This window comes from Petaurus breviceps, unplaced genomic scaffold, assembly GCF_028583685.1.
Source record: "Petaurus breviceps papuanus isolate PSGF00001 unplaced genomic scaffold, PetGlider_PUasm1.0 551, whole genome shotgun sequence".
Lineage (NCBI taxonomy): Eukaryota > Metazoa > Chordata > Mammalia > Diprotodontia > Petauridae > Petaurus > Petaurus breviceps.
In genome coordinates, this window is record NW_027186372.1 from 38517506 (window position 1) to 38529451 (window position 11946).

Below are 11946 nucleotides of genomic sequence, written 5' to 3' on the forward strand. Positions count from 1 at the left end.
CTCTCTCCCTTCTTTTCCGCTGCTATATTGTTTTGATGCCTCTTTGAGTGGCATAATTTACCCTTTTCCACTTCATTCATTCCTCTTCTTCCATTGCATTCCTTTTGTAGCCCTTAATCAGATTTTTTAAATCATCATTTTGTGTAATTTATAGTCATACCCTCTACTTGTCTATAAACAGTTTGCTCTAATTAAATAAAAGCTTGTGTGTGTGTTTTCCTTTTTACCTTTCTATGTCACTCTTGCGTCTTGTAATTGGAGTTTGAATTTTCCATTGTGCTCTGGCTTTTTCATCAGGAACTCTAGCAGTCTGTTATATCATTGAATGACCATCTCTTTGCCTTGAAGAATATGCTCAGCCTTGCTGGGTAGGTGATCTTTCCTTGTAACCCGAGCTTTTTGTCTTGCAGAAAATTGAATTCCACTGCCTCTGGTCTTTCAGTGTAGAGGCTGCCAAATCCTGTGTGATCCTCACTGTGGTTCCTCGATATTTGAATTGTTTCTTCCTGGTCCCTTGAAGTATTTTCTCTTTTGCCTGGTAGTTCTTGAGTTTGGCCACAACATTTCGAGGACTTTTAAATTTGGGATCTCTTTCAGCAGGTATCTGGTGGATTCTCTTGATTTTTATTTTACCCTCAGGTTCTAGTATCTCAGGGCAGTTTTCCTTAAAGAGCTCTGGGAGAATGTTGTCCAGGCTCATTTTTTCATCATGATTTTCTGGCAGACCTATGATTCTCAGGTTATCTCTCCTGGGTCTGTTTTCCAGGTCAGTTATTTTTCCATGGAGATATTTTACCTCTTTTTCTAATTTTTCATTCTTGTTGTTTGGTTTGACTAATTCTTGTTCCTCATAGAGTTATTTGTTTCAATTTGGTTGATTCTGGTTTTTAGCAAATATTTTTCCTTGGTTAGTTTTTGGTGCTCCTTTCTCATATCATACACTTTTCTTTTTAAGGAGCTGTTTTCTTCATTATAATGTTTTTCTAATCCTGCAATTTTGATTTTAAAAGAATTATTCGTTTTGTCTTCCATCTCTCTCATTTGGTTTTCAAAGTTCCTTTTGAGTTCATTTAGGAGAGCTTTCTGTGCTTGGGACCCATTCCTTGTTGATGTTTCAGCTGTGGGTGTGGAGTACACATTGTCTCCCTCTGAGTTTGTTTCCTCCCTCTGAGGAGAGTAGGACTCCAGAGTCTTTGTCTTTGTAGGCTTCTTTCTACCCATTTTGAGGCAGGGCCCTAGCCATGCCCTTCCTCCAGGGTTTCTAAGCCTTTACTGTTGAAGGTTTTGCCCAGGGGCAATAGTTACTATGTTTCAGTTTCTGGGGTGGGGGGGGGTTGGAGCAGGCTGGGTTCACTCTGCCATCCTGGTCCTTGGGGGTCTTGACTGGGGCTTTTTAAAAAATTCCTGGGCTATGGAGTGGTAGTCCCAGGAGTATTTGCAGTCCTGGATAAGGACCCTGCATTTGGTTCTTACCTTGCTTTTTCCAGTCTCAGCCCTTTGGCAAAAGGCCTTGTAGTGGCTCTTGTGGTTGGTGGGACAACTTGCCCCCCTTGTTGGTCAGGCCTCCTCCCGGACTGCCCTGCGCTGTTGCTTCCTGGCCTGGCCCTGCACGCAATGCCATTGATTCCCGGTCTACCCTTGCAAGCAGCGCCATCTCTCCTGCTTGTTGTGTAAGCAACTTGTGACTTATTTTTAAATTGAACCCTAGCATGGAGCTGTTTGCCCTTCACAGGGAGGAAATCTAGTCCTGGGATTTTTCTTTAGGTTTTCTCTGATTGTTCCAAGAGAAACACTGTTCTGCCCCTACTCTTATCAGTTTTACCTCTCTATGTTCACCCAGAGGTATTATTTTACCTCTTTTGTGGAAGAAAACCTCTGTATTTTGAAGTTTTCTGATCTACTCCACCATCTTCCCAGAATCCTCTCCCTATGTGTTTTTAATATATATACTCTAAGTAGTTTTTGTTTTGCATACCATTTAAATACCTTTATTCCCTTCTCCTTTTTTATCCTTCTATATAAGCTTCTTTACTCTAGTCAATACTTTGCTTGGTACATGGTACTTTAGTTAGCAGACCTGATATTGAAGAATTAGGCAATATACTCAGTTGCTCTAAATATACATGGCAAACCAAGGTAACAGCATAAAAACCAGTAAGTTTAAGGCCAACATGGGTCTAATTATTTCCAAATTCTTCTGTTAGTTTGTTTTTAACCATGTTTACCTGTCCTGATAAAAACATAGCACTTTTAGAGGCAAAGGGATTCTCAGAGCTCATCTGATCTGATTGTCTTATTCTAAAGAGGAGAAAAATGAGGCCCAGAAATCTAAAGTGACTTGTCTATTTTGATGTGTTAGTAACAGAGCTGAAAACTAGTCTCTTGCTTTCTAGTTCAGTGTACTTTCCCCTGTTGTACTCTCCCTCCCCATGATTCCTTACTTTTTTGCTATGTCACTGGAGTTACCTTTTTTTGTCCAACAGGGAATGGGACTAGCTTGATTTTTCTCTGTGCCCTAGAAACTACACATCAAGTATGCTCAAAGTTATAAGTAAGAAGGTAGAAGAATACAGAGCTTGAAGGCATGTGCCCATGTAAAGTATGAAAAATGTCTGTTATTTTCACGCGGTTGGAGGATGATGTATATTCCTCGAAGTAACCTACTACCTTTGAATTAGTCATTCAACATCATGTTCCTTCTACTGTTTGAAATGCCTCATTTTCAAAATGTTAGGGTTTTTTTTTCCTCTCGCTTAACTGAAGGAACATTAAATGCACAACTTTATCAAACTGACATAAGATATATGTTTCTGCCAACAGCAACAAGAGAGAATTAACATCTCAAATTGAGATTGGGGAATATTCCCCTGTAAAGATGGGCTAGGAAAGGATGAGAAGAATATTACACCCTCTTCTCAATTTGAAGCACTGTTACTTTTCTTGACCCAACTGTAAGGGGAGAAGAAGGGGGGATTTTTGATTTTTCTTTGGATCTATCTCTTCCCACTTTTAACTTTCTGCTTCTCTTTCTTTCTCTAGCTTCTTTTAGTGTGTCTGAGACCAGGATCCTGTCTGTACAGAAGGAGTGACAAAACTAGTGTATTCTCCAAGATCCATGCATGAAATTCTAAAAATTAGAGCTCTTTCACCTCTTTTTCTTAGGTCTTTGATTTCTTTAGAATTGCAAATCTTCCCAGGAGGGATAATGCATCAAATTATTATGAGACATTGATATAAGATCATAGAAGTGTAAGATCCTAGAATCATAGTTTTAATGTTTGAAAGGACCTTCTAAGTCATCAAATATAATCCCATCATTTTATGTATTAAGAAACTGAGTCCCAAAGATGTTAAATCCTTGTCCAAGGGCATATGGCAAGTTAGTAACAGAACGGGGATTTAAATTAAAGTCCTATGACTTCCTTAGAGTCAATGATTCAGAAACAATGGTAGTTAGGGAAGAGACCATGAGGTCCTTAAGCCCATGAGTCAGATGGAGAAAGAAGGGAAGCACCTCCTATATCCCCAGATTAGAATATATATATATATATATATATATATATATATATATATATATATGTATATGTATATTTTTTTTTCCTCACAATTTTGTCAACGTTTAGAGATTAGAGCCTGGGAATGAACTCATGCTTTCATCAGATATAGAACACTAAAAAATTAAATTATAAAAGGTAAATTTTAGGCTAGATCATTATTGTTTAGTTGTTTCCAGTTGTATCCAACTCTTTGTGACTGCATTTGGAGTTTTTCTGGCAAAGATAAAATGGAATGGTTTTTCATTTACTTCTCTAGTTCATTTTACAGATGAGGAAAATGAGGCAAACAAGGTTAAGCGACTTGCTCAGGAATATACAGTTAGTAAGTGTCTGAGACTAGATTTGAATTCAGGAAGATGAGTATTCCTGACTATAGATGAAACACTTTATCCACTGTGCCACCTAGCTATCCAAAATTAGATAGCCAGAAGAAATTTGTGAACATGAGTATTGTTAGATTTTAGACCCTGGACTATTTGTTACTATTAGTTTGGAAAGTCTGTTATTAAATTTAGTGGAGATAATTTTTCAAGGAGTCTAACTATCATCATTCTACCTAGAGGTAAAGTGATCAATAAGATGACCTTTCCATAATTCAAGGATCCAATAAAAAAGATCTGTTATATTCCTGAAACATATTCTGAGATGTGACAAAATCTAACTGGATGACTGTTATCCCCTTTTCCTTATTAAACTGGGCACAAAGGATACTACAATAAGACACCTAGAAAATCCTTCTAAAGTTTATGATATTTTGAACAAGAAACAGAATACTTTTTTTCTTTTTTTTGCCTCTTATTTTTATTTTTTTTTAAATTAATTTGTTTCCTTTTAGTTTACAGGATTCAATTCCACAATTATTGAGTTTCACATTTTGTCCCCTTCCGTCCCCCCCCCCCCCCATGGTGGCATATAGTCAAGTATAGGTTCTGTAAATACTTTCACATTATACATTAATCAGGTTATAAAGACAGATTGTATCAGCTGGAATGAAAAATGGTAAAGAGGACACAAAACCAAATAAGAGAAGGAAAAAGATCAGGTATTTTACTTCCACCTGTATATAAACTCAGTTCTTTCTCTGGATGCACACATTTCTCTCCATCATGAGCCTTTTGGGATTGACTTATATCACTGCATTGCTGAGAGGAGTCCAGTCTATCAAAACTGGTCATCACACATATGTTGTATCTGTAATTGTGTACAAATTTCTCCTGGTTCTACTCTTCTCACTCCACATCAGTTTGTATAAGCCTCTCCAGGTAAATATGGAGACTGTCTGCTCCTCGTTTCTTATACCACTATAGTATTCCATAACATGCATATACCACAACTTGTTCAGCCATTCCCCAATTGATGGGCACTCCCTTAATTTCCAATTCTTTGCCACCACAAAAAGAGCTGCTATAAACATTTTTGTGCATATGGGTCTTTCTCCCATTTCTATGATCTCTTTGGGATATAAACCTAGGAGTGGTATTGCTGGATCAAAAGGTATGAAATTATTTATAGCCCTTTGGGCATAATTCCAGATTGCTCTCCAGAAAGGCTGGATCAGTTCACAACTGAACCAGTAATGCATTAGTGTTCCAATTTGCTCACATCCTCTCCAGAATTTGTCGTTTTCCTGTTTTGTCATCTTAGCCAATCATAATGGAGAGATATGGTACCTCAGATTTACCTTGTTTTGATTTGCATTTCTCTAATAAATACTGAATTAGAGCATTTCTTCATGTGCTTATAGATATCTTTAATTTCTTTCTCTGAAAACTGCCTTTTCATATCTTTGACCATTTATCAATTGGGGAATGACTTGTATTCTTATAGATTTGACTCAATTCTCTGAATATTTTAGAAATGAGTCCTTTGTCAGAGACATAGGTTGTAAAGATTCTTTCCCAATTTCCCACCTCCCTCTTAATCTTGGTTACATTGACTTTGTTTGTACAGAAGCTTTTCAATTGCATGTAGTCAAAATTATCCATTTTACATTTTATAATGTTCTCTAATTCTTGTTTAGTCATAAAGCTTTTCCCTCACCACAAGTCTGATACGTAAACTATTCCTTGTTTTCTGAGGCTGCTTACAGTATCAACCTTTATACCTAGATCATGCACCCATTTACACTTGATTTTGGTATATGGTGTTAGATAATGGTCTATGCCCACTTTCTGCCATACTATATTCCAACTTTCCCAGCAGTTTTTGTCAAATAGTGAGTTCTTATCCCCAAAACCAGGGTTTCAGGGTTTATCAAACAATAGATTACTATAGTTGTTGACTTCTGAATCTCATGTGCCTAATCTATTCCATTGATCCACTTCTCTATTCCTCAGCCAGTACCATGTAGTTTTGATGACTGCTGCTTTATAATACAGATTGAAATCTGGCATAGCTACACCACCTTCCCTAGCATTTCTTTTCATTAATTCCCTTGATATTCTGGACCGTTTATTCTTCCAAATGAATTTTGTTACTATTTTTTTCTAGCTCTTTACAGTAGTTTTTTGGTAAATTAATTGGTATGGCACTAAATATATAATTTAATTAAGGTAAAATGGCATTCTTATTATATTAGCTTGACCTAGCCATGAGCAATTGATATTTTTCCAATTAGTTAGATCTGACTTTATTTGTGTGAAAAGTATTTTGCAGTTGTGGTCACATAGGTCCTGGGTTTGTTTCGGCAGGTAGATTCCCAAATATTTTATAATGTCTACAGTAACTTTAAATGAGATTTATCTTTCTATCTCTTGCTGTTGAATTTCATTGGAAATATATAGGAATGCTGAGGATTTATGTGGGTTTATTTTATATTCCACAACTTTTCCAAACTTATTTATTGTCTCAAGTAGTTTTTTACTTGATTCTCTAGGATTCTCTAAGTATATCATAATATCATCTGCACAGAGTGATAGCTTGGATTCTTCTTTGCCTAATTTGATTCCTTTGATTTCTTTTTCTCTAATTGCTACTGCTAACATTTCTAGTACCAGATTGAATAAGAGGGGTGATAGTGGACACCCTTGTTTCACCCCAGATCTTATGGGAAATGCTTCTAGCTTCTCCCCATTACATATAATACTTGCTGATGGCTTTAACTAGATGCGACCTACTATTTTAAGGAAGGCTACATTTATTCCTATACTTTCTAATATTTTTAACAGGAATGGATGTTGTATTTTGTCAAAAGCATTTTCTGCATCTATTGAGATGATCATGTGGTTTCTGCTAGTTTTGTTGTTGATATGATCAATTATACTCATGGTTTTCCTAATATTAGACCATCCTTGCATTCCTGGCATAAATCCTACCTGATCAAAGTGTATTATTCTTGAGATAAGTTGCTGGAGTCTTTTTGCTATTATTTTATTTAGAATTTTTGCATCTATATTCATGAGGGAGATTGGTGCATGATTTTCTTTCTCTGTTTTATCTCTTCCTGATTTATGTATTAGTACCATATTTGTATCATAAAAAGAATTTGGTAGAACTCCTTCTTCACTAATTTTCCCAAATAGTTTGTAGAGTATTGGAATCAATTGTTCTTTAAATGTTTGATAGAATTCACTAGTGAATCCTTCTGGCCCTGGAGATTTTTTCCTAGGGAGTTGACTGATGGCTTGTTCAATTTCTTTTTCTGAGATGGGATTATTTAACTAATTTACTTCCTCTTCAGTTAATCTGGGCAACTTGTATGTTCATAAATATTCATCCATTTCCCTAAGATTGTCAAATTTATGTGCATACAATTGGGAAAAATAATTCCTAAATATTGTTTTGTTTTCCTCTTCATTAGAAGTAGATTCACCTTTTTCATTTTTGATACTCATAATCTGGTTTTCTTCTTTCTTTTTTTTCATATTGATAAGCGTCTATCAATTTTGTTGTTTTTTTTTCATAAAACCAGCTCTTAGTTTTATTTATTAATTCAATAGCTTTTTTAATTTCAATTTCATTAATCTCTCCTTTGGTTTTCAATATTTCTAATTTAGCATTTAATTGGGGATTTTGAATTTATTCTTTTTCTAGGTTTTTCAATTTCATGCCCAATTCATTGAGCTCCCTTTTCTCTAATTTAATCATGTATGCACTCAGGGATATAAAACTTCCCCTAAGAACTGCCTTTAATGTATCCCACAAATTTTAGTATGTTTTCTCTTTATTATCATTCTCTTGAATGAAATTACTGATTGTTTCTATAATTTCTTTTTTGACCCATGCATTCTTTAGGATTAAATTGTTTAACTTCCAATTAGTTTTTATTCTGTATTTTCCTGGCCCTTTATTTCATATGATTTTTATTGCATCATGATCTGAGAAGGATGCATTTAGTATTTCTTCCTTACTACATAATATTGTGAGGTTTTTATGTCCTATAACATGGTCAATTTTTGAGTATGTGCCATGAACCGCTGGGAAGAAAGTATATTCCTTTTTATCCTCATTCAGTTTTCTCCAGAGATCTATCATACCTATCCTCTCTAAAATCCTGTTCACCTCCTTAACTTCTTTCTTGTTTATTTTGAGGTTGGATTTATCAACTTCAGAGAGGGGGAGATTAAGGTCTCCCACTAGTATAGTTTTGCTATCTATTTCTTCCTCTAATTTCTTGACCTTCTCCTCTAGGAATTTGGATGCTACACCACTTGGTGCATATATGTTAAGTAATGATATTGCTTCATTCTCAATGGTGCTTTTTAACAGTATATAGTTTCCTTCCTTATCTCTTTTAATTAGGTCAGTTTTTTCTTTTGCTTTATCTGAGATAAGGATTGCTACCCCTGTTTTTTTTACTTTAGCTGAGGCATGATATATTTTACTCTAGCCTTTTACCTTTACCCTGTGTTTATCCCTCTGTTTCAGATGTGTTTCTTGTAAACAGTATATTGCAGGATTATGATTTTTAATCCATTCTGCTATCTCTCTCCGTTTTATGGGAGAGTTCATTCCATTCACATTTACAGTTATGATTGTTATCTGTTTCTTTCCCTCCATCCTATTCCCACCCTTGTTAATGTTCATAAGTTTACCCCTTCTCCTTTCCCCTCCTTAATAGTTTTCCTTTTGACCACTGCCTCCCTCAGTGATCCCTTATCAGTCCCTCTCCCCTTTTCTCCCCTTTCCCTTTACTTCTTACCTCTCTACAAACCACTCCCACCACCCTTTCGCAGCCCTTTACCCCTCCTACTCCCTGTAGGATATTTTTATACTTAATGAAGTATGTTATTTCTTCTTCACACCAAGAATGACAGGAAAAAATCTCATGCGAAGCTCCTCTCCCTTCCCTCTTTCCCTCTAAAATGATACTTTTTGCATTTCTTCTCTATAGAGTCCTATGCTTAACTGGTTGTTATTCCCTCCTTGTACCAGAACCAATGAGGGAAAAGATCATATGATTCCCATCTCCCTCCTTTCTTTTCCTCTGCTATAAGTTATTATGCATAATTTACCCTTTTCCACTTCATTCATTCCCTTTCTTCCATTGCAGTCCGTTTGTAGCCCTTAGTAAGATTTTTTTTAAATCGTCATTTTGTGTATTTTATACTCATACCCTCTTCTTGTCTCTAACCAGTTTGCTCTTATCAAATAACAGGGTGTGTGTGTGTGTGTGTGTGTGTTTTCCTTGTTTACCTTTCTAAGTCACTGTTGCATCTCATAATTGGAGGTTGAATTTTCCATTGAGATCTGGCTTTTTTATCAAGAACGTCTGGAACTCTGCTATATCGTTGCATGACCATCTCTTTGCCTGGAAGAATATGCTCAGTCTCGCTGGGTAGGTGATCTTTCGTTGTAACCCAAGCTCTTTTGTCTTGTGGAAAATTGTATTTCACTGCCTCTGATCTTTCAGTGTAGAGGCTGCCAATTCCTGTGCAATACTCACTGTGGACCCTCGATATTTGAATTGTTTCTTTCTGGTCGCTTGAAGTATTTTCTCTTTTATCTGGTAGTTCTGGAGTTTGGCCACAACATTTCGAGGACTTTTCAGTTTGGTATCTCTTTCAGCAGGTGTCCAGTGGATTCTCTCGATTTCTATTTTACCCTCAGGTTCTAGTATCTCAGGGTAGTTTTCCTTAATGAGCTCTTGGAGAATGTTGTCCAGGCTCATTTTTTCATCATGATTTTCTGGTAGACCTATGATTCTCAGATTTTCTCTCCTGGATCTGTTTTTCCAGGTCAGTTATTTTTTCTTTGAGGTTTTTTACCTCTTTTTCTAATTTTTCATTCTTGTTGTTTTGCTTGACTAATTCTTTGTTCCTCATAGAGTTATTTGTTTCCATTTGGTTGATTCTAATTTTTAGCAAATCATTTTTCTTGGTTAATTTTTGGAGCTCCTTTTCCATATCATACACTTTTATTTTTAGAGAGATGTTTCCCTCATTATAATGTTTTTCTAATTCTGCTATTTTGGTTTTGAGAGAATTATTCATTTTGTCTTCTATCTTTCTCATTTTGTTTTCAAAGTTCCTTTTGATCTCATCTAGGAGAGCCTTCTATGCTTGGGACCCATTCCCTGTTGAAGTTTCAGCTTTGAGTGTGGAGTCCACATTGTCTCCCTCTGAGTTTGGTTCTGCCCTCTGAAGATAGTAGGACTCCAGAGTCTTTGTCTTTGTAGGCTGCTTTCTACCCATTTTGAGGCAGGGTCCTAGGCACACCTTTCCTCTAGGATCCCAAAACTTTACTGTAGATGGTTTTGCCCAGGGGCAAGATTTACTATGTTTTCAGGGTCAGAGGAGGGGTTTGGAGCAAGTGAGGTTCACTCTGTCGTCCTGGTCTTTGGAGGTCCTGAAAGGGGCTTTTTTTTAAAATTTTTGGGCTATGAAGTGGTAGCCACAGGAGTGTTTGCTGTCCAGGGCAGGGGCCCCTGTATTTGCTTCTTACCTTTCTCTTTCCAGTCCCAGCCCTTTGGTGATAGGCCTGGTAGTGGCCCTTGTGGTTGGTGGGAAGACTTGCCTTCTGAGTTGATCAGGCCCCTTCTAGGCCTTCCTCTTCTGGCCGTGCTTTCCAGGCCTGCCTCTGCTGGCTGTGCTGTGCCTTCTGGGCCTACATCTGGAAACAGAATACTTTGGAGACATGTATTGTTTTCCTTAGTGCTACTGACTGAAATTAAAGGCTTCAGAAGAGAAAGGCTGATTTGGGAAGTGAATAGCTTAGTAAGAAGATGGTATCTGAAAATGAAGTTTGGATTTCTGTAACATGATTTAAAATAAAGAAATGATTGAATCTTGGCCAGGAATGAAATAAATTGGTAAAGGGCTGATTAAAAGAGAGTATTTGTTTATAAACTTCCAGATCTAATATAAAGAACTTTAAATTGAAAAAGAATGGAAAAAGACAAGAAAGGAAGAAGTAAAGCTCAATATAAACTAGCTCTCATATAGAGTAGCTACAAAGTAGGAAGAAATTTAGCAGTAGAGAACTCAGGTCTTCCTGATTTCAGAGTAACTTCACTATCCATTGTGCCATATTGTTATAGTGGCCTCAGAGCTAGAAAGAACTGGATTCAAAAGCCAGGCAATTTCCCTACACATTAAGTTCTCTTGGCGACTCTTTAATATGACACATTTCAGTTAAAAGTGTTGACCTTAATTCATGAAGGTAATTTCTTCATCACAAGGTTTCCTGTCCCTATGGCCTAGTCCTTATTCCTATCACTAGAATTTGCAGTGGAGGAGAAAAATGTTAGACATAGATTGACATGTACCAAAGACTGTAGAAGAGTAAATGCAAAGATTTAGAGAAAACATTGTAGAATCCCATGTCCTAACATTTTAGAGGGGAAAATCATTCTGGGAGTGACAGAAAGTTCTCAAGGAGAAATTTCTGCTATACAAATAGAAATCATTACAATGACAAAGAAAATAAGGAGTTGTCTAAAAAGACTTAGTTGCAGGTATTTATTGTTCAGTTCTTTAGTTGTGTCCAACACTTCATGGCCTTGTGGATCATACTGTTCATGAGATTTTCTTAGCAAAGATACTGTAGTTTGCAATTTCCTTCTCCAGTAGATTAAAGGAAACAGAGTATATTTTTTCCCTTTTGTTTTTCATGCTTTTTTTTCAACATGACTCATAAGAAAATATTTTTGTATGCCTTCATATATATAATTGATGCATTACTTGGCTTCTCAATGGGTGGTAAGGTGATGGAGGGAGTGAATTTGGATCTCCAAAAAAAAAAAAAGAATGTTAAAAATAAATAAATAATAAATCAACACAAAAGAGAGAACATGTTGATTACTGGCCTTTACATAAGATATAGTGATTGTAAGCAGGCAACATCATATAACAAAGAGCTTTAAAAGAAAAAAATCCATTAATTATAAAGCCCTCTGCTTGTGCCTGTAACACTATATCAGTCTTTTAACATCAGTGCTCCCTCCCCCCCC